The following is a 21,436-nucleotide window of genomic DNA, read 5'->3' on the forward strand; positions in this document are numbered from 1 at the left end:
CACACCTTGATGGTGTCATCCCCCACTTAACAGTAAAACTGTTAAATATATATATCATCATATTCAGTGGTTCCCATCAGCAAAAATATACAACAGGGTATTTTTATTCTAGTTAGTATTTACAACCTTTCATAATATGCATTTAAAATATTCTTGTTTCCTCCCACCCCAAACCAAAGACAAGGTTCACACACTAAACAATCCCTAATTTATAAAATTATTTTTCTGTGTAGGCACACTACTCTTTAGAAAATAGGCACACCTCATTGGTTTTGGGGGGTTTATTTTAATAAGCATTTTCAAATCTAAACAAGCAATGAAATAAGCTTGTACAGAAAAGATGGGGCAAAAAACAAGGAAATTTAAACTTCCATATAAGTTAAACAAAATTTATATCAGGTCAATGTATAACATATAAATCCTATATATTGTATTAACAACATTACTAATTTAAGTCCAGCTCAAGTCCACAAAAAAGGAGGATCTGATGCCATTCTTAAGAGGAAACTGTTAAACTAGAAGTAGAATAATTAGTGCTCCTTAGAAAGCTGACCGATGAACCATATTTAACAGATTGACAGATCATAATATATTTGCAAGGGAATTTAATTTGTGTATATTTATGAATGTGTTGATGTACTTCCTCTTTTAAAAGGCGGATTATAAATAAACCAAACTAAAGTAATACTCCTATTTGAGATACCCCTAGGTGACAGGCATGCAAAATCTACCTCGTGCATATTCATTACGGATATCTTCCAAACCCAATTGGCTGTGGGGTCCCCCCAGGACAGGTTTAAGAACCAATAAGCTAATGTATTGAATTTCCTGTGTGTACTTACTCCAGGGATTATATTAAATCTGGTCATATTATGGTCACTTATCAAGTGGCCCCAACACCATTACCTCCTGCATCAAATCTTGTGCTCCACTAAGGGACTAGGTCTAGAATTTTTTCCCCTTTTGTGGGGTCTTAAACCAGCTGCTCCATAAAGCAGTCTTTGATTTTATCCAGGAGTTTTACCTCTCTAGCATTCCCTGATGTTACATTTACCCAGTCAATATTGGGGTAATTGAAATTAAAAAAAAAAAACCACCATAGTTCCTTGATTCTAAGATGTACCATTTTTTTTTACTGGTTTTAACATCTGTGGAAAAGTAGGTATAGCTTACATTCCATGGCGTCTTAGAATCAAGGTCCAGAATTTCATATCATGTGAACTAATTCCTTATTCTCTCCACTATCATCCACCTAGCCACCAAGGGTCTTGGGGACCTGTGGGCTCAGGCATCCTCCAGAGCTGGTACAAATACCATATGTGGTCATACATTTCACCGAACGGACATTTGGCCAACCTTCTGTAAAATATCCGTCAATCAAAATGCCCATCGGACAAATGTCCGGCCACAAGATCTACCAAAACTGGATGCTCTCCTCTGCAGCAACTGGGGAGGCTCTGAATCAAGTCAGTACTTACCCTGAGTCTGCAGTGCACAATGGCACAAGAGAAAAGGATCAGGTGAAACTGAAGCCTTGCATGCAAGGCAAGGAAGCCCAGCAAGCTCCATCCACTTGCACTAAGTGAGGAAGTAGAGCAGAAGACTCAAAGCAGGGGCTTCCCTGAGTCAGGAGAAATGATAATGAATTCTGCTAAAAAAAATAATTTGTAAAAGAATGATCTTTGACCTAAGGGCCGCTGCAGGAGCAGACTGCTGGGCATGATGGACCACTGGTCTGACTCAGCAGCAGCAATTCTTATGTTCACCCTTTGAAAGTTGACAGTCAAATAAGAGCATGGGGGAAGTTTGGCAGGAAGTGCCCTTTTCTCGTGACTTAGCCAATTATAGGAGAGCAAGAATGAAGGTGAGACAGTGGGCTACAAGATCATGCAAGGCAACATAAGGAAGTAGTTTTGGCAATGGAGTGCTTTGATTAGTAGGGCTTTGGCATTTCCACCAGCAAAGGTATGATATCCAATTTGGGGAGGAGCGGGAGAGGAAATGTGGGATGCGCTCCCTCCTCAGATGGATTGCTGCCTTTAATTGTGTGATTAATTGAAAACTATATTCCTATATAAAGGTATTGTCAGTAATCTGACTACTCAGTAGCACTTGAGGACCAGATGGTAACACTTGTTTTACACACACCATGAAACTGACTGGTTTGTATCTAAGCAACATTGTCAAATGTATCCATCCCTAGAGTATCATTTCTCTTATGCTAGAAGACCCTCACCTTTGCTTTAAAGCAGTTCTAATGCTCCATCTACCTATCTACAATGACATTTCCTGTAATCATTTTGGAAAAGGCTGCATTATTGCATCTGTAACAGATCAGAGTTCAGAGCTTGAGTAGTAATAATTACAAAAGTTACACTTCAATATACAGCATTATACAAAAGAGCATGTTAAAAGCCAATAAAGCTCAGTTTTGTGCTAAAGCATAGTTTTCATTCTAAAAAGTAACCAAGATAAGACTAATGGGAACGATAATGAATTCTGTTAAAAAAATAATTTGTAATACAAAAGTCCAAACCTCATCCTTTTCAGAAGCAGTCACATATATAATACATGCATACTTTCACAGTCTAGATCAGAGGTCTCCAAAGTCCCTCCTCGAGGGCCGAATCCAGTCAGGTTTTCGGGATTTCCCCAATGAATATGCATTGAAAGCAGTACATGCATATAGATCTCAAGCATATTCATTGGGGAAATCCCGAAAACCTGACTGGATTCGGCCCTCGAGGAAGGACTTTGGAGACCCCTGGTCTATATGCTAGAATCAGCCCTATAGCTAGTGATTGTCTTATAATACTAGTATTCTATTGTATAAAGCAGTGTATCGCAAATTGTGTGCTGTGAGAAACACAGGCGCCGGCTGCCTGCCTAGAGGACGTGTCTCTCAAGGTAAGACATGTTCTGTAGGCAGGAGGCTGACACCGGCACATGTGCTCCTCACTGGAGTCTCTCATTCTCCACGTGCCTCTCCTCTTGCAGCACCCCCCAACTGGCAGCTCAGGACCCCATCTGGAGGGCCCACGTGTGGACGTTGACATGATAATGTCACGCATATATGTGACATCATCATGTCAACATCTGCATATTTCTGTATGCCCTCCAGCCATGGCACAGGGTTTAGTGTGTCACAGCTTCCAGAAGTTTGCAAGACCCTGGTATAAAGAAAAGCAATTGCCTACCTTTCTTTATAGAATAGGCTCCAAATAGGTACATTCTTGGCACCTTAAAAACACAAGCACCCCCCCCTAGACAACCATAAGCTGCCTATTTGACCAAAAAAAAACCAAAAAACATCAGTCATTCTGATTCCAGCAGAGAGAGGAGGAAGGGAGTCAACTGACTGTCCCTCCTCTCTCTACCTGAGGATTCTCAGCTGAACTGAGGCCCCACCTCCTGGGCCTGATTAAGCAGCCCTTTAAAGGGCTGCGTGTCAGGCGGGCCCTTTGTGCAGATCAAGAAGGACCAAGCTAAAACCTCTGCCCATCTTCACCCATAAGTAAAAACAGTCGACAAAGCAATGTATCAGAGGAAATTGCTTTTCGAATTCACCTTCGAGTTTCAAGGCCCCAAAATTTGGAACTGCCTCCCAACCTGTAACGTCAGACCGCCTCCTATATTCAGTTTAGGAAGGTGCTAAAAACGCATCTGTTTTCATTATGGTCTTGCTATGATTCATAATGTCTATGTTGCTAACCTTATTAATCTTATGTAAGCCGCAGTGATTCCCAGTTGGCATTTGCTGGGTATAACAAACAATGTGGTATGGGCATGGTATTTCCTGCCCCATTGTTGTTAGATGCCATCGACTCGAGTTTGAGTCCTAGTGACTTGATAAGTTAACGATCCAAAATGAAGTTAGTCAAGTGCAAACATGCTAACCCTTAACTATCAGCACTAGTTTTTCAGGAATGTGAAATAATTTGAAATAAAATATGGTATTTTAATAAATTGCTAGCACTGTTCTGAGGATTGCTCCTGCCACATAAAAAACATTTCAAGGTTGTTAAATTTACAACACAGTCTATATCCACCCATATTTTAATCAATATCCTAATTTTCTGGCAGCAGGGCTATGTTAGTGTCAAAATAGATGGAGATCTCTCTCCTCTTCCTATAATATTGCAAGCATCTGCTCCCTTCCTCTCTTTTTCACCTGGTTTGAAGTAATTTAAGTCACTACCATGTTATGTTTTTATGGTTCATTCATCACCAATTTACAGCACCATCCCTTTGGAATTTTATTCCTAATTATCTTCGTGAAGAATTATCTCTGCTTCATTTTAAAACAAAGCTGAAAACATTTCTGTTCCAAGATGCATTCAATACCTAATTGCCCTTATAAGGGCTAAACGCATGCCGACAGTAGAAGGCATCATCCTTCCCTTCTCTGTTGTTTTTTCCTTAATTGTTCTCTTTTCTCAAAATATTGTAGTTCCTACCCCTTTTTCCATTTGTTCCCGTTCATCTTTGTCTGAGTATGTCACGTAGATTTTAATTGTCAAATGCAAACCTTACTTTTGTTGGAAACTGTATTTTTATTCTACACCACTCAGAAGGCTGATTGAGCGGTATAAAAAAATTTTAAATAAACTTGAAACTTAGCTATTTACCACTCTAATTAGGTGTGTTTGAACTCTGTGTTTAGTCATTAACCTTCTGTTATCTGATCCAAAGACAAGAACATTGAGGACTTCTCTAAGGTTCTTTTTACAGTAGTGAAAGATTATTGGGCTGCCCATGTCCTGTACATTTAACAAGCAATTGCAATAACTTTAGTCCTCTGTTTTATTAGCACTTCTACATGTAAATTGCTATTTTTTAAATTCTGTTAAAGCAAACAATTTGTAAAAGTTATGTTGTATTCATTTGAGTCAAACAGCTGCTTTTTACATTAGGGAAAAAAACCATGGTTTTCTTTGCAAGTAAACCTTTTTGATGCTACTGATGGATGATGAGCCTGTCGGAAATTCCTCACCTTCAGCTTTGTATCAGGCCAACAATTATCAAGTCTTAAAAGTTTTCATTCCGTGTCAGCATGCGAGGAACCCAACTTGCGCCAACCTTTCGATATCCAAGAATATTAATAATGTAGCGCACGCGTTCCTGTGAAATGCCAAGTTTATCAGCGATTTCCCTTTGCGTGATCCTTCGATTGTCCTTTACGAGTTGATCAACCTTTCTCGTGTGGGACTCATCTGTTGCCGTCACAGGTCGTCCGCTTCGTTTTTGATCACACAAATCAGCCCCTCCTGGTCCACATTCTCTACATTTTTTGGCCCAACGACGCACAGTGCTCACATCAACACAGTCAATACCATAAACAGCCTGCATGCGGCGGTGAATTTCAATTGGAGGGACTCCTTCAACAGTCAGAAATTCTATCACAGCACGTTGTTTAAATCGCACTGATGAGTGCTCACTGCACACTTCCATTTCAAAAACGAAGTGAACACATAGCCTTCAAAACCTGTCACTTGTGGCTCTTGAAGGGCTGCAGCTTTGAGTGACTTCTTACAGCTGTCCTGCATTAAAACAAACAGAACAAAGGATGTAGGTCCCCACACCGGAATGATAGGAAAAGAAATACGCTGGGCAACATAAGCGAAAATTAAGAGGTAAGGAAAGATGTAATTATAGCTGACCCAACCTTAGCTTTATTTGCCCACCTACCCTGCACACAGCCCACCCAACAGCAGCACTCATTACCTGCACTCCTGCCAAATCCAGATTTATACTAAATATTGGACCTGGTGAACAACATCCATCTACCAACTCTCTGTTTGAAATAGGAACATTTTGCTATGGCTTGCTGGTGCAGAGTAGTGCTGTTTGATTTGCGATTCAAATTGATTTGATTCGTTGTCCAAAAAAAAATAAAAATCAGAGACTCACTGATTCAGCAGCAGCAGCAGTGGCCAGTCAGCAGAGGAAGAGCTCTGAATGGGCTGCTCGCAGGGCCTTCCCTCTACTGCATCACTGATGATGCGCCAGAGGGAAGCCCTGGCAGGGCAGGCTGCAATCAGCCTGTTTACAGTGTTGCCTCTTCAAGGCCAGCTACCACCACGCTGCTGCTGCTTTAGGAAGCCCAGAAGTATGTCACATTTCACAGTTGAGGGATGGAAAGATGCTACACATGGGAGAGAGGTAGAATTGTTGGGGTGGAGGAGAGGAAAGGAGAAATGCAACAAAGTGGTAGAAAGGGGTGAGTGGGAGAAAAACAAAGACATGCTGTAAAAAGTGCTCAAAACTTCACAAAGATTACAAATAATAATCCAAACATATTCTTCCAAATCTGTATAAAACTAGAATTATGGCTCACAGGCAGGTACCTGAGTACTTCAACCGACACTCCCAAAGTTGGAAAAATTCCCCGGGAATCGGCATCAGACTGAGGCTACAAAAAGACAGCCCAGCCGACGTCATAAACCACGGCTTGCATTAAGCAGACATGCCTTCCCCTTCGTGAGAAATATAAGATGCCAATTCCTGGGGCGTTTTTCCAACTTTGGGAGTGTCGATTAAAGTACTCAGGTCAGCCATAATTCTAGTTTTATACAGAAGAAAATACATTTGGAAGAAAATGGATTATCATTTGTTTTCTTTGTGAAGTTTTGAGCATTTTTTACAGCACATCTTTGTTTTTCACAGGCACTGCACTTAAGCATATGAACACACTTTAAAAAGCTCTCCAGTTCGGCTTCCTGATGTAGCCATAGCAAAACACAAACTGTGTTGAAGGCGAGGAACATCTCTTCAGATAAGTGGTCTACTCTAATACTCTTGTAGAGCCATATTGTTACTATATAGTGGAAGCAAGAATGCTCCATTGAAATGTGTTATGATTACAATCTGGCTTTAATACAGGCTTTAATACAGGAATTTATTAGGACATTATGGCTTCTGAGGAAGATATCGAATTTATGGGGTACTCGGATGAGCAATTTAAATCTATCTTTTCCAGACCCGCACTCCTTGATGACGGGGAACTGTCCTCCAGTGAGACCTCATGGACAGAGTGGGAAACCATTAGCAAACGCTTGATCCGAGCCGAGCTACACAGCAGCACCCTCGTCCAATACCTTAAGAAATCTATGATCCCTCGGGGTCTGAGGATTGTGAAAGAGCCCAAAGTCATGTCTTCAAACAAATCATTTCTGGATAAATGGACAGCGATTCTCAATCGGTGTTCCAGGGACCTCATGATTTTGTTGATAGAAAGTACTAACGAGATTGAACATGATCTTAAGGTTAAAATTGTAGAGATCCAACAGGAACTCCAGGATAAACATCCAACTGAGGAGTATGATAGGAAAAGGAAAGAGTTGGAAGAAACTTTAAATAAAGCTAGGGATTTCATCAAATTGACAAAAATAAAGAAACTAAAAAGAGACGAATGTGACTATCAGATGGGGAGGGTATATACTTAGAATAAGAAACTTATGACACCTATAGCCACTAAGCGACGGGTTGCGTTCAATGCCACTTCTGAGGAATTTGAAGCCACCAGTGGAGAATCCATGGATAGTTCTCGCCCCAAACCATCGGGGGAGACACATCAGAGTTCAAAAAACTTGCGCTCCAAGACCAGGGGCCGGGGCTCGAACAAGATGATAACCTCGCAGAAACCCAAATGACGTCTCTAGTAGTTAATATATCTTCTTCCACTCTTACTCCTACACAACAGCAAGTTTTACAATTAGGACTGGGATTTGTTGTGCAAGAGAAGCCGGATTTCTTTAAATTGAAAATAGCTTTTCACAAATTCATTAGAAATATTCAAGTCAAAGTTTTTTTTCCAGAGGAATGAAGTTGAGGAAGATGACCATAGGGAGGCTGATGCCTCCATTTGTAGAGTAAAATCGACATAGACCCCTCCCCCCCCCTATGGATTCTGCCATCGCAACTTTTCGATACCTATTTATTAGGGACATCACTCAATTTGAGAAAAATTACAACTATAGACATCAAAGATATAATTTGTCCCGAATACCGTATCAAGCTATCAAGGAGTTAGCAGCTAGGCAAGATATTATCATAAAACAAGCTGACAAGGGGGGAGCCATTGTCATCCAGGAACACACTAAATATAGGGAGGAAGCCATCAGACAGATGGAAGATGCCACTGCATATGAACCTGTCTCTCGAGATCCAGGGGAAGTATTAACCAGAGAATTTTTTAATTATGTTACGGCCACCTATGAAGGGGGACATCTTACAAAGCATGAGTATAAATTTTTATTGGAAAAGTTTCCCATCACGCCTAAAAGTTTGTTCCTAAAATACATAAAAATCTTCAATGTCCGCCAGGAAGACCAATTGTGAATACGAGGGCCAGCCTGTTGGAACCCTTGTCAAAATTTTTGGATATTTTTTTGAAGCAAGCTGTTCCAGGAGTGAAATCATACTTAAAAGATTCTTCTCACTTCCTTCGGGAATTGGGCCTAATACAGAATATCCCTACCCCATGTGGGATGGTCACATTGGACATTGTCTCTCTATACACAAAGATTCCACAACATGGGGCTTTGCAAATTATTAGGGATACCTTAGAGGCCAGACAAGGTCCACAACGAATTTCAACGGACTTTCTCGTGGCCCTTGCCAAATGGGTCATTCAGGATAGTTACTTTAAGTATGAGGATAACTTTTACAAACAGATACAGGGGGTGGCTATGGGGGCCACTTTTGCCACCTTATATGTTGGGAAATTTGAAGAGCTAACCATCTATCCTTCGACATACTTCCTCCAAAATATGATATGGAAAAGGTTCTTGGATGACATATTCTTTTTATGGACGGGTACGGAGTATGAACTTCAACAATTCATCCATTGGATCAATACCATTGATATGAATCTTCAATTCACTGCCACTTACAGCCTGTCTAAAATTGAATTTTTGGACATTCTCATCTATAGGGAGGAAAATACTCTTCTCACCACCCTGTACAGAAAACCAGTAGCAAGGAATGCATTGTTACACTTTTCAAGCTTTCATCCTTATAAGCTTAAATATAGCCTTCCGATTAGCCAATTTTTGAGGGCCAGGAGGGTATGTTCAGATTTGCTTCAGTTTCAGAGGGCTGCCACAGATATCACTAATAGATTTCGGGCCAGGGGCTATCCTGAGAAAGCTATACACAAGGCATACTTGCGAGCTCGTTATGCCCATCGAGATCTGTTGCTCCAAGATAAGGGTAATAGCAACTTTCAGGACTCAGAAAACAATAGATTGGTTTGTGTCCTTCCTTTTTCGGACGCAGCCAAAGGGGTGGTGGGCTCTATTAGGCAACATTGGCCCATCCTGAGGACCCTGAGAGGCTTGCAAGATCCCCCTTTGATAGCTTACACCAAGGGCACCACGATAGGTCAGATGCTTAATCGCCAGGTTCACCCCATTGTAAATCAGGCAGCCCACACCAAATGCTCCCACTGCCAATGGTGTGACAAAACTGTGGAGGGTAGCTCCTGGCGGGACCCCCTCACCGGACGCACCATTTGGGCGAGGACTCATATAACATGCAGATCTACTTGGGTTGTATATATCATCATCTGCCCGTGCCCCCTAGTCTATGTGGGACGCACTAAACGAGCCATCCAAGTTAGACTCAATGAACACAAGTCTAGGATCTCCACTGAAACTCTGACAGCCCCTCTTGTGACCCATTGGTTGTCTAAAAAACATACCACTGATCATATCAAATGGCGTGTGATTGATGCCATTGATTTTCAAGGAGTAGAAGGCAATTTGGAGGCTAAGCTTAATTTCCTTGAACAGAGGTGGATATATCAACTTAATTCAGTTACCCCTTACGGGCTGAATTTAGAACTTGAATGGCAGTCTCTCTGGTGAGGTTTCACTACAGTTCCCTGTCTTTAGGTTTAACATTGAATCTATTTTCAAAGTAAGGAGTGGGTAGAACCATTTGAAATTCCTCCCGCGGGGGGTTCACCCGATGACGTCAGTCTCAGCTGGGAGTGAGAATATTTAAGAAGCTACAGTACACGCCGCGGCCATCTTTGATCACATTACGGGTGGCCACGTCGTGTTGAATGTATAGTTGTGAGGTAAGAGAACGTTATTGTTAACATCTTCAGGCATGTTTTGTAATTTTATTGGTTATTAAAGTTGGTCTACTGTCACAGGGATTGTGCCCTGAGGAAACTTAACGGGGTGAAACATGTTGGCGACTCTGTCCCTCTAGGCTAACCACCCAAGCTAAGTGCACAGCATTATCTACTATTTAAGTATTTCTACTATTTAAAGTATTTAACTTATTTAACTTATTTATTGAAGAAAAAAAACATATATAAAAAAAATCACTTTTCTAAAACACCAGGTACCCGATGACGATTAGGGGCATAAATCCAATGGTTATGAAAGTCTATTGAACCATTAGTGGCACCTCTGAGGCCTGGGAAACTTTTGGACAAAACCACATTGGAATAGGAGGTGTTCAAGGGAGGTTTGAACTAACAACAGCCCTTTCATGTACAACATATGATTACAATCTGAGCACGTTGTCGGCGACTTCGAATCGCTGCTGTGGCACCCTGCTGAAGAACTTATGAGCACACTAAATATTTAAGACAATTCTTTAAATTATTTCATGTATGCTTTTAGAAAAAACAGTCCAGCACGCTAACAGGAAATGGGGTTTGTTATTTTGCTCAATAAAGATGGATGTAGGGCAGAAAGTGAAGGAGAGAAAAAACAGAAAATGGATAAGAAGATCATGGAAACAGTTAAGAGCACAGACAGAAGGAAGTGCAACCAGAGACTGGGAAAAGATGAATAAAAAAATTAAAATCACTAGTCAACAAAGGTAAGAAAAATGATTTTATTTTCAATTTAGTGATTGAAATGTGTCAATTTTCAGAATTTACATCTGCTGTCTATATTTGCACTGTTCAGGAAGAAATGTATTTCTCTGATATTGTACTATATGCAGAGTCTGGCATCTTAGGGTTTCACTTGCGTATATTAGGACTTTTATTTTGTGGTCCTATATTTGCATAAGGTTTATCTGTGCTATGCATGTATGACCAAGGCCAGATGTTCTGGTAGGAATGAATGTTGTGAAGTGTTATTGGTCTCATGGCCCCAAGTAGGAAGATATTTGTCAGCAGTTTGTCTTGGTTTTGGAAGGCACAAAGCTCAGGGCCTCTGCACATGTGCGGATGTTGATGTTATGGCATCACGCCCATAAGTGTGATGTCATCGCGTTGACATCCACACATGCACAGAGGCCTTCCAGACACGTCCTGGAGCTTGGGGAAGGAGACATGAGGTCTGTGTGGGGGCGGGGCCCACATGTCCTCTTTTTTTTTAAAGAAGAGATCTGCTGAAATTTACTGCTGCTTTGATGGACTAACTTTTCACTTTGGCCTTTTCAGAGATGAAGGGCTGTCTGGATCAGCGGCTGATGACAGTTTCTGCTGTCCTCTCTCCCATTTTCCTTTTCCCTAGAGGTGTTTTACAATAAAAATAAATAATAATAACGGCTTTGATTTCCGTTTGAAAAGTGGCATATCAAGAACCAAACATTTAAACATAAATATACTCCTTGTAGATGTTTACCCCGTCCTTATTCTCTTTCTCCTTACAGAAGCTATTCTCCACCTCCCTCTTCATCTGTGTTGTACTTCCCAGACATTCATGTTGTCTCTTCTTGATTGGAAGAGGGAGGGAGGTTACACCTTTCCAAACAACAGGAGCAGCAATTAAAGGGATGTCATTTCCTGTTGCAGGGCTACTTTGCTGCTGTTAACCTCAATTAGTTATGAAGTACTAGCATATATCTCATTAAACACCCTCCTGCAGTGAGGAGGAGCAGAGTGCACAACTGGACTGGCTGGCACACACCATTGGATCAGCAGGGGTTTGTAGCAATGTCTATGCCTGAACACAACCTCTCACCCCAAGCCCCCTGCACGCTCCTCAAAGCAAAAGAGGCACTTCCTGCCAGCCTGTTTGTCACTGTGCAAATGGTACTATCCTATCACAGCTTCAAACCTCTAGACACACCATCTTTGTATTGCTGACTTGAGAGAAGCTGGAAACAGAGACAAAAAGTTCCAAGTACATACACAAGAAAAATATGACTAAAACCAGCTAAATCTGCCATTCTTTATATGTTACTCCTGGGTGGAATTCTGTGCTGAATTTTGAAAATTCTGCACACAATATTTTTAAATTCTGCATCGTATTTGTCATGTTTTTGCACAGAATTTCCCCATCCTAAGGTCTGAAATTCTCTCCTGCCTTTTTTCCCTCCTCAGGCTCCAGTCTCCCCTATTCGATCTCTTACTCCAACTGCTGTTCAATTTTCCCTTTCTGATGCCAAGCAAGACCCCTATTTCTGTCTGCCCCCAAAGTCTCCCACATGCAATACCCCCACTTTCTCCTCTCCTCAGCTTCATTCTTTCTCTCCCACAATTCCCACGGCACACCCTAAAGCTTGATTCTACACCCCCTCTATATACATACCACCACATCGGTGGCGCTGTCTGCTTGTTCACCTCCCACCCCCCACCCCTATGGTGCACACTCAGCTTTCACTGCCCCTCCCCACTCACTGTATTCTGCCCCTCTCATAATAACAGCCTTACTGGGTCAGACCAATAGTCCATCTAGCCCAATATCCCATCTCCACAGAGGCCAATCCAAGTCACAAGTATCTGGCAAAAAAAACAAATAGTAGCAATCCAGGGCAAGCATGTCTGTCTCAACAGCAGACTATGGACTTTTCCTCCAGGAACTTGTCCAAACCTTTTTTAAAACCAGCTACATTAACCGCTCTTACCACATCCTCTGGCAACACATTCCGGAGCTTAACCGAGTGAAAATATATTTCCTCCTATTGGTTTTAAAAGTATTACTCTGTAACGTCAAGTGTCCCCTAGTCTTTGTAAATTTTGATGCAGTAAAAAATGGATCCACTTGTACCTGTTCTACATCACTCAGGATTTTGTAGACTTCAATCATATCTCCCCTCAACCATCTCTTTTCCAAGCTGCAGAGCCCTAACCTTTTTAATTTTTGCTCATACGAGAGGAGTTCCATCCTCTTTATCATCTTAGTCGCTCTTCTTTGAACATTTTCTAGTTCCGCTATATCTTTTGTGAGATAAGGCGACCAGAACTGAATGCAATACTCCAGGTGAGGTCACACCATGAAGCGATACAGAGGCATTATAATATTCTTAGTCTTATTAACCATCCCTTTTTTAAATAATTCCTAGCATCTTCCTACCATCACCACACAGCATACTCAGCTGGCATTAGCTGTTCTCTCTCCTCTTCCCCTGCACAAACTACATGCTCACTTGACATGGTGACAAAATTCAACACCATTCCCATCCCTGCGGATAACAGCAGGAAATAATCCCATGTCATTCTTTAGTGTCTATCTCAACCTCAGCCTTCTACATCAGCATTCTTCAATGCAAGGCTTGAGGGTCCAATTCGTCATACTCCAATTCATCCCTCTCATGGAGAGTTTCCTGTGGTATCCATGGGAACAGGAACTGTGATAAATTTTGTCATTGTGTCATTCTCTACATCACTTCCTCATTCTCCGCTGGCTTAGATCCAACTGTGCATTTGAATTATGTGGTCCTCTGTACCACCCCAACATTCACATGCATAGTACAAGGAGGAATACCGTATATACTCGAATAAAAGCCAATATTTTGGGGCCAAAAAAATGGCCCAAAATTGGGGTCTTGGCTTATATTTGGGCCATCACCAACCCGCCCCCCTCCCGGACCTATTGCAAGCCTCCACAGGACCTGCCACAAGATCCGGTGGTCCAGCAATGGACTAGGACATAAGGGATCCCCCCTCCTGTCCCAGCTGAATCCAAAAACCCCTGCCTTCCTCCTCCCCCCGGCACATCCCTCCGACTTCTTGGTGGCCTCATGGTAGGTGGGATAGGAGGAATCCCTTCTGTCTCCTGTGCCTGCCGAAATTGACAACCACACCTCCCCCATGTACCTTTCGAATCCCTGGTAGCCAGCCGGTGCACGAAGCAGGAGCGATCTTCATTTCCTCCTGCTCCGTTCGAGGTCACTAGCTGATTGGCTGCTGTGAGTTCTCGCGAGTCAAGATGGGGGGGAAGGGGGAGGGTTTTTTTTTTTTAGGATTCGGCTAGGATGGGATAACAGCACTGCCAGGACTCAAAGAGCACCAATCCAACTTATGAAAAGGGAGCACTGCAAATATTACATCTGAATCTAGAACAGCAATAACTTCTCCCATTGGGACAACAAAATTAGCTAGACTGCTACATCAAGGGTTACCATTTTTGTGAACTCAAAAAAGAGGATTCATGGCCCAGTACCCAGCCGCAGTCCCACTCCTCTCCCAGGTGGCTATCAGCTATGTGCAGACAGGGCTGTAGCAAGCTATAATTGTGCCCTGTGCAACTTGGCCTCCATGGTGCCCCCCCCCCCCCATCCTTTCTTGCGCTGCCCCCACCCTCTCCCCCATGATATATCAGACCTTCAGTTGTGAGTTTTGTACTTTATTCAAAATTTCAAAAACAATTCTTTTTTTCTACCTTTGTTGTATAGCCATCTAATTTTTCTAATCATGTTGGTCCCAATCTCTGCTTTTCTCTGTCTTCTCAATTCTCTTGCTACAATTTTGTGTCCATTTATCATTTTCATCTCCTTCACTATTACATCCATCTCTAACATTGGTTTTTTCCCTCTCATCATTCATTCTTACTATATAGTCTTCAATGTCCCTCTTTTTACTGTTTGCCTATAGCTTTCTGTTTCTTTTCTCTCACATCACACTTCTCATTCCCCTTTCTCTTATTCCCCAGTCTCTAACTCTGGCCTCTACTCCATTCCATTCAGCATGGCCTTCTCTCTCTCTTTCCATCCACTGGGTCACCCCTCTCTCCATCCACTGGGTCACCCCTCTCTCCTCATTTCCATCCAGCATCTCTCTAAGCCTTTTCCATCCATCATGATCCTTTTTCTCGCCCCATCCTTCCATTTAGCTTGCCTCTCCCCATCCTTCCATCAAGCTTCTCCCCTCTCTCCCCATCCTTCCATCCAGTATGCCCACTCTATCCTTTTTCCATTCAGGGTCCCCCTTTTTCTTTCTCCATCCTTCCATTTAGCATAAGCCCCCACCTTTCTCTCCACATCCTTCCATCCAGTATTTCCCCTCTCCCCCTTTTCCATCCAGAATCCCCTCTTTCCCATCCTTTCATTTAGCATGATCCCTCTCACTCCCCCCCTGCCCAAATCCTTCTGTAACCAGTCCCAAAAAATAAATGTTAAACCCACCTAGAGTCTGGCTGTTGGGACTGGAGGCTCTCCTGTGGTCCTGCCATGGCCCATGGATGGGCATAGTATGGTGTTGCTTCTCTAGACTGGCAGGACCACAGTAACAGGAGGCAAGCAAATCAGCTGATGTCTCTCTCAGAGGCAGCAGCAGCAACACCTATTGATTCTGCATGCCGGCCCCTGGGAAAAGGAAGGAGAGGTGTGCTCATTCTGGCACATGCACAGCAATGAGAAGTGAGGCCAGAGAGGAGACCTAGCATATGTGGGGGTGCACCAAAGATTAGGAGGAAGCTGGGGAAAGCAGAGAGGGTTCTTGGGCTGCCGCCAACAACAGCGAAAATGTGAATGAACCCCAGTAGGATGGAAGCTGGAATCCGGAAGACTGTTGGTTCGTGGCTTGGGCCGGGGTCCCAATGGGTGCACCGACAGGTGGGGGCGCCGATTGACCACCAGGAGCCATCAGGGCCTAAGAGTAGGGTTACTAGATGTCCGGGTTTCCCCAAAGAAAAATAGCAAGATAAAAAAGCCACCTGGAAGCCTGACAGATCCCTCAAACAGGGGAATTGTCTGAGGAAGCCCAGCCATCTGGTAACCCTATTCCTATGCTGAAATTAGAGACTTACAAAACTGCAGGCTTATTTTTCTTAAACTACAAACCGTAAAAAGCGTGTCTTAAATCTAAATCTACCCTATATTTCTGTTGGTTAGGGTCAATGGAACCCACAGATACCACAGTGCTACCATTAGACCCAGCAAGCAAGAGCCCAGTAAAGCAGTATGCATGTGATTCATAGCCAGTCACTAGAACAACTTAACAGGACTGTGTGACAAATCAAGTGGCTGAAAGAACAGCTCCAGAGCCTCCTTATTCTATTCTCCTAGTATGCACATGAGGGTGCACTGCTTTCTATTAAGACCCCTTTCCAAACCAGAAGGCCAAGCATATTATGCATTTAAACTGGTTTTGTTTTTCCTTACATCCCCATACCTGGACAGTGTTGACATGCAGTTTATTTCAGGAAAGGCATCAGGTAAAGGAAACCTCGTCAGCCTTTTCTTTTCCTGTGATGCCCGTGAGAGACTGGCGTGTTACGAGCAGAAGGGCTGGTGCCACAGCATAAGCAACCAGACTGTAATCCGGAACAAGAACGTTAGTTCCCTGTTGAGGTGCTGGAGGGAGACTTAAGAGTAACACCGATGACGGGAAAAATTTTAAAGAAACATACACACGCACACACACAAAAAAAAAAAAAACCCCACACAACAGTAAAGGAAAAGAGGAAAAACTCCGAAGCTAGAGGAATTATTGTAAGCACCTGAGGAGGGCTGAAACGGCACAGAGAAGTTGCAGGAGAAACAATTTGTGCGCTTTCTGTTCTCGATGAAACTGGGGACTGGAGTCTATTTTAATTAGTGCAGTCACGGACACAATTTGCAAAATCAAAGGCAACCCCGGAGAATCGGGGGTGCCTGGTAGCCTTAGGGTTAGCAAACAAGTTGAATGGGATAAAATAGCAAAATTTAAAATAATAATAAAAAAAAATTAATGGAACTGAGACTAAAAGGTATAGTGAAGAAAAGGGAAGGGGTAAAACGCGGACCTCATTCGCAAGTCCTTAAAAATCTTCATTTATTGACGGCCGCGGTTTCAGATTTCATGGCCGCAGGTCTGCGTTTTAGCCCCTCATTCCACCGCTGTAACGGTTGCCGTTTCTGACCCCACAGATCTGTGCTGACAGTCTCATTAATAATAATTAATTTGAGGAAACACTTCAGCTAAGCGAAGTCTGCGTTTTACCCCAGAGCTGTGGCAGGAAATTTTATTTTTGCTTGGTTCACAATAAACAAGAGAAAAAAAAAAGGACTGCAGAATGGAATGTACAAGGTTCTGGAATGTTTATTAAAAATCTATATAAAATTGTAATCCAAAATAGTGACTCTCGTATACATGGAGTACGGACCGAAGAAATTTCACCTTCGACACTTTTAGCTATTTTAAACTACCATGTTTACTAGCAGCCCAAGTTCTACTAGCAGGAGTGCATTACGTGGCTGATGCTCTCTAAGACATCAGAGTCATGACTCTCTACTTGTGACACATTGGACATTTTGGACCCCTGAGGAAGGAGTGTTTCTCCAAAACATGGACCATGTTGGGTTTGTACTCCATGTATACGAGAGTCACTATTTTGGATTACAATTTTATATAGATTTTTAATAAACATTCCTAAACCTTGTACATTCCATTCTGCAGCCCTACCCTAGTCTAGGTTACTTTCTTAGCTTGTGAAATAATAAAGTTTTGCCACTTTTGGTCTCAGTATAGGTCATGGCACTGACAGACCTTCATGACACTTTAGCTCTGACAGACCCTAATGCTTCTCCATCCCTATGCTGAGACAAAGTGGCATGGACTTCAAGGCAAAAGTTTTGCCACTTTATAGTAGAGTTCCTTGATAGGAGGGATGGTCAATAAGTTCTGGTCGGCATATCTGAGGGCCCTAGAAGATGAGTAGGGAATGATGTGTTTATCAAGAAAAGCTGGAGTGCGAGACAATTTAATTTTGAAGACGAGCATGAGTATTTTATGTGTGGTACAATGTGAGACTGGTAAACAAAATAGTCCAAATACAGGAAACAAATAGCCCAAAAAACCACTACCCGATCAAGCCCTTTATTTCCCACCATCAGGCTTAAAAACTAGCCCAATTGGGCAGGAAAACCGCCCAACTGGTAACACTGACCTGTAGATTAGATAACCCCAGTAGCATACCAGGTATATTTAACACCTGTGGCTGATCATTTTTAACACACCCTCCTGTATATGAAAATTTTATTTTAAATAATAATTCACAAGTCATTGAACAAGGGTGTACCTAGGAAAAAGCAGCATCTTAAGCACTGCAGTGCATCCCTGCCCACCAACCCCAATGCTCTAGCATCTCTTCTCTCCATCCCTCTTCCCTCAACTGGCATCTCTTTCTCCTCACCCTTCCTTTCCCTTCCCTGGTTTTCCTTATCCTTCCCTCTCCCAAGTTGGCAGCTTTCTCCCTTACCCCTCCATCCCCCGTGTGTGACATTTCTCTTCTTTGCAAGCTAAGACTGCCCCCTTGTAATCTTGGACTGCCGGCAGCATCAGTGAACTTGGGTGTGACATTTCGCTCCTGGCAGCACACCAGGAGGCGCATGAAGGGGCTTGGGCTACCAGGATGCATCTGCCTCAGTATCAGAGGCTGGCCAGGATCCAGTGGATTTTTCCAATGGAGACTCAGAGGATGAGGGGTCTGTTTGTATACTTTTACTGTCACAGTGCAAGTCCTCCTTTCTGGAAGATGAAGGGTCGCAGGCAGGTGCGAGTACGCAAGATACAGTGGTGGCCCTCGATCAGGGGGATGACCTCATGGTCCACTGGCTGTTCAAATCCTCAGCTCGGTTAGAGCTTATTGATGGCCAACAGATCCCCTAGTCATCTTCGTTTCCCTAGCATCCTGATATGAGTGTATTAGTCACGGAGCATTGGGATGCACCTGAAGTGTCCCTTAAGATAGTCAAGACAATGGCTCAGCTGTATCCGATGGTATAGGAGTGTTAGCAGATGTTCATTCAGCCCAAGGTAGATTCATTGGTAGTGCAGGTAACCAAACACACATCCTTCCCAAGTGAAGGAGGCATGGTATTAAAGGATATGCAGGATTGCAGAGTGGATGTGATCCTTAAAAGACGATTCAAAGTGCTAGCCTTGGGAATCAAAGCAAGTGCAGCGTCTTCCTTTGTGACATGCGCTTGTCATACCAACTTGTGGGGGCTTGCACTGGCGGAGAGCGAGCCTTTGCCCCAGCTCCTACTAGCAGGAGTGCATTACGTGGCTGATGCTCTCTAAGACATCAGAGTCATGAGCAAAGTCTTGGCTTATTCTATCTCAACCCACAGAATACTCTGGATCAGGCAGTGGGTGGGAGATTCCACCTCCAAGACTACCCTCAGAAGACTTCCTTTCAAGGGACAAATGTTGTTTGGAAAGGGACTGGATGATCTCATGGCCAGCATGGCAAATTGTCAGCCGAAATCTCTACCTGACAGCAGACCACGAACTTCGAGAGATTCTGTTCGGGTAGTCTAATTTTCATGGCTCCAGGCGCTTTGGCCAGTACTCAGGAGGAGCCTCCCCTCAGAAATCCTGCGAAGGATCAAGACAGAGATTCTCAGGATCAAAGTGGAACCAAGCCTCCAATTCTCAACCTAGTTCAGCCTCCAAGGAAGCACAATGACACCAGGTCTGGAGCCATTCCCCTAAAGATAGGGGAACGGCTCTTGGAGTCTGCTCTGTCTTCACCCGAGAAGCGCCGGGGCTTGGCACTCAGCTACAGACAAGGGCTGACTCAGTTGACCCATTTAGTGATTTCAAATTTACACCCAGCAGTGTCTACGGTGAGCTGTCAAAGCTCAAGGTTTACAAGGCAATGGGACCAGACAACCTATACCCCAGGGAGTTGAGTGATGTCTTGGCGGAACCACTGTCCGCGCTCTTCAACCTCTCCCTTAGTTCAGGTAGCGTCCCGTTGGACTGGAAGAAGGCTAACGTCATTCCACTCCACAAGAAAGGCTCAAAGACAGAAGCAGCAAACTATAAGACCAGTGAGTCTCACATCAATAGAGAGCAAACTAATTGAAACTCTAATCAAACACCAATTAGATACGATCCTGAATGAGGAGAACCTCATTCAGGGCCTTTGAGAAGGGACAAGGCAACGGAGTAAGACAGAAGGGTAAAGAAGCGACAAGTACAGAAGGAAAGCACAGAAGGTAAGAAAGAGACAGACACAAAGGGCTAAGCCGTTCACACAAGTATAACAAGCAGGCAGAGGGAGAGAGTGAGAGAGAGGACACCAGCGGCTGGTAGAGAGAGAGAGGACCCCAGCAGCAGGTAGAGAGAGAGAGAGAGACACCAGCACAAAGCACCAACACAGAGAGAGAAGAGACAGAGAGGACACCACCAACAGGCAGTGAGCGAGAGGACACCAGAGACAGTTAGTGAAAGAAAGAGAGGGCACCAGCACAAAGAGAGAGTCAGGGAGGACACCAACAGCAGATAGGGAGAGAGAAAGGACACAAAGCGGGCACAAGTCACAAGTAATCTCAACTGATATCTTAAAGAAGGAACAACAATGGAAGCAGAAGGAAGCCAGAAGATGAGCTTTCCAGTGTTCTGCACAGACTGTCATATGTACGACTATCTCCCCTCGGGGAGACAGTCATATGTATGCAGTCGGTGTCAGGAACTGAAAAGCTTGAAGAAGGAGGTCAAGCGACTAGAGGACAAGATTCAGGAGCTAGAAGGATTTCACACCACGGAGAGACACATTGAGGAGGAAGTCAGGGAACTCGAGAGATTCATTGAAGAGGCATACAGGACGAAGGTGGAAGAGAACGAACTTCAGATGAAAGAAGAAGCTACACGGATACCAACATGCAAGGGAGAGCAAGAAGAAGATTACCTCAAGGATGACACCCACAGAGGACTACCGCAAGAGGGGGAGATTTTGGCTAGTCGAGGCCCAAAAGAAGAAAGAGTGAAGTACATTGAGGTCATTGACCTGAGACCGAAGCGAAAATTGAAGAGAGGAAAGTCAGCGATCCTAGTGGGAGACTCGATCCTTAGGCATGTGGACAGCCACATAGCAGGAGGGAGAGAGGACTGACTGGTGACCTGCCTTCCGGGAGCAAGAACCAAGGACATCGTGGACAAAATTGGAATGATCCTGGAAGGGGCGGAGACAGAAGAGACCGCTGTAGTGATCCACATCGGGACGAACGATGTCAGCAGGAGAGACTACAAAAGAAGCACGCTGTTAGAACAATTCAAGAGTCTAGGAAGGAAGCTGAAGATGAGGGCCCAGAAGATAGTGTTCTCAGAGATCCTACTAGTACCGAGGGCAGATATGAAAAGGCAGGAGGAACTACAATCAATAAATACGTGGATGAGGAGATGGTGTGAGGAAGAAGGATTCCACTTCGTGAGGAACTGGACGGCGTTCTGGGGCAAGAGCAAGCTCTACAGGAAAGATGGACTGCACCTGAGCGCAGCAGGAACTAGACTCCTAGCAAACAACGTCAA

General features: G+C 43.5%; 1 long non-coding RNA gene across 1 annotated transcript; it reads right to left on the reverse strand.

Annotated features, from left to right (window-relative positions):
* Positions 1 to 875: 875 nt before the first annotated feature.
* Positions 876 to 16,499, reverse strand: LOC117368394. The gene is made up of 2 exons (XR_004540954.1): positions 16,310 to 16,499; positions 876 to 5,540 (listed from the first exon to the last, which is right to left on the reverse strand). It is a non-coding gene; the product is annotated as an uncharacterized LOC117368394 (long non-coding RNA).
* Between the last annotated feature and the right edge of the window lie 4,937 nt (positions 16,500 to 21,436).

The sequence above is a fragment of the Geotrypetes seraphini genome, chromosome 10, assembly GCF_902459505.1.
Source record: "Geotrypetes seraphini chromosome 10, aGeoSer1.1, whole genome shotgun sequence".
NCBI lineage: Eukaryota > Metazoa > Chordata > Amphibia > Gymnophiona > Dermophiidae > Geotrypetes > Geotrypetes seraphini.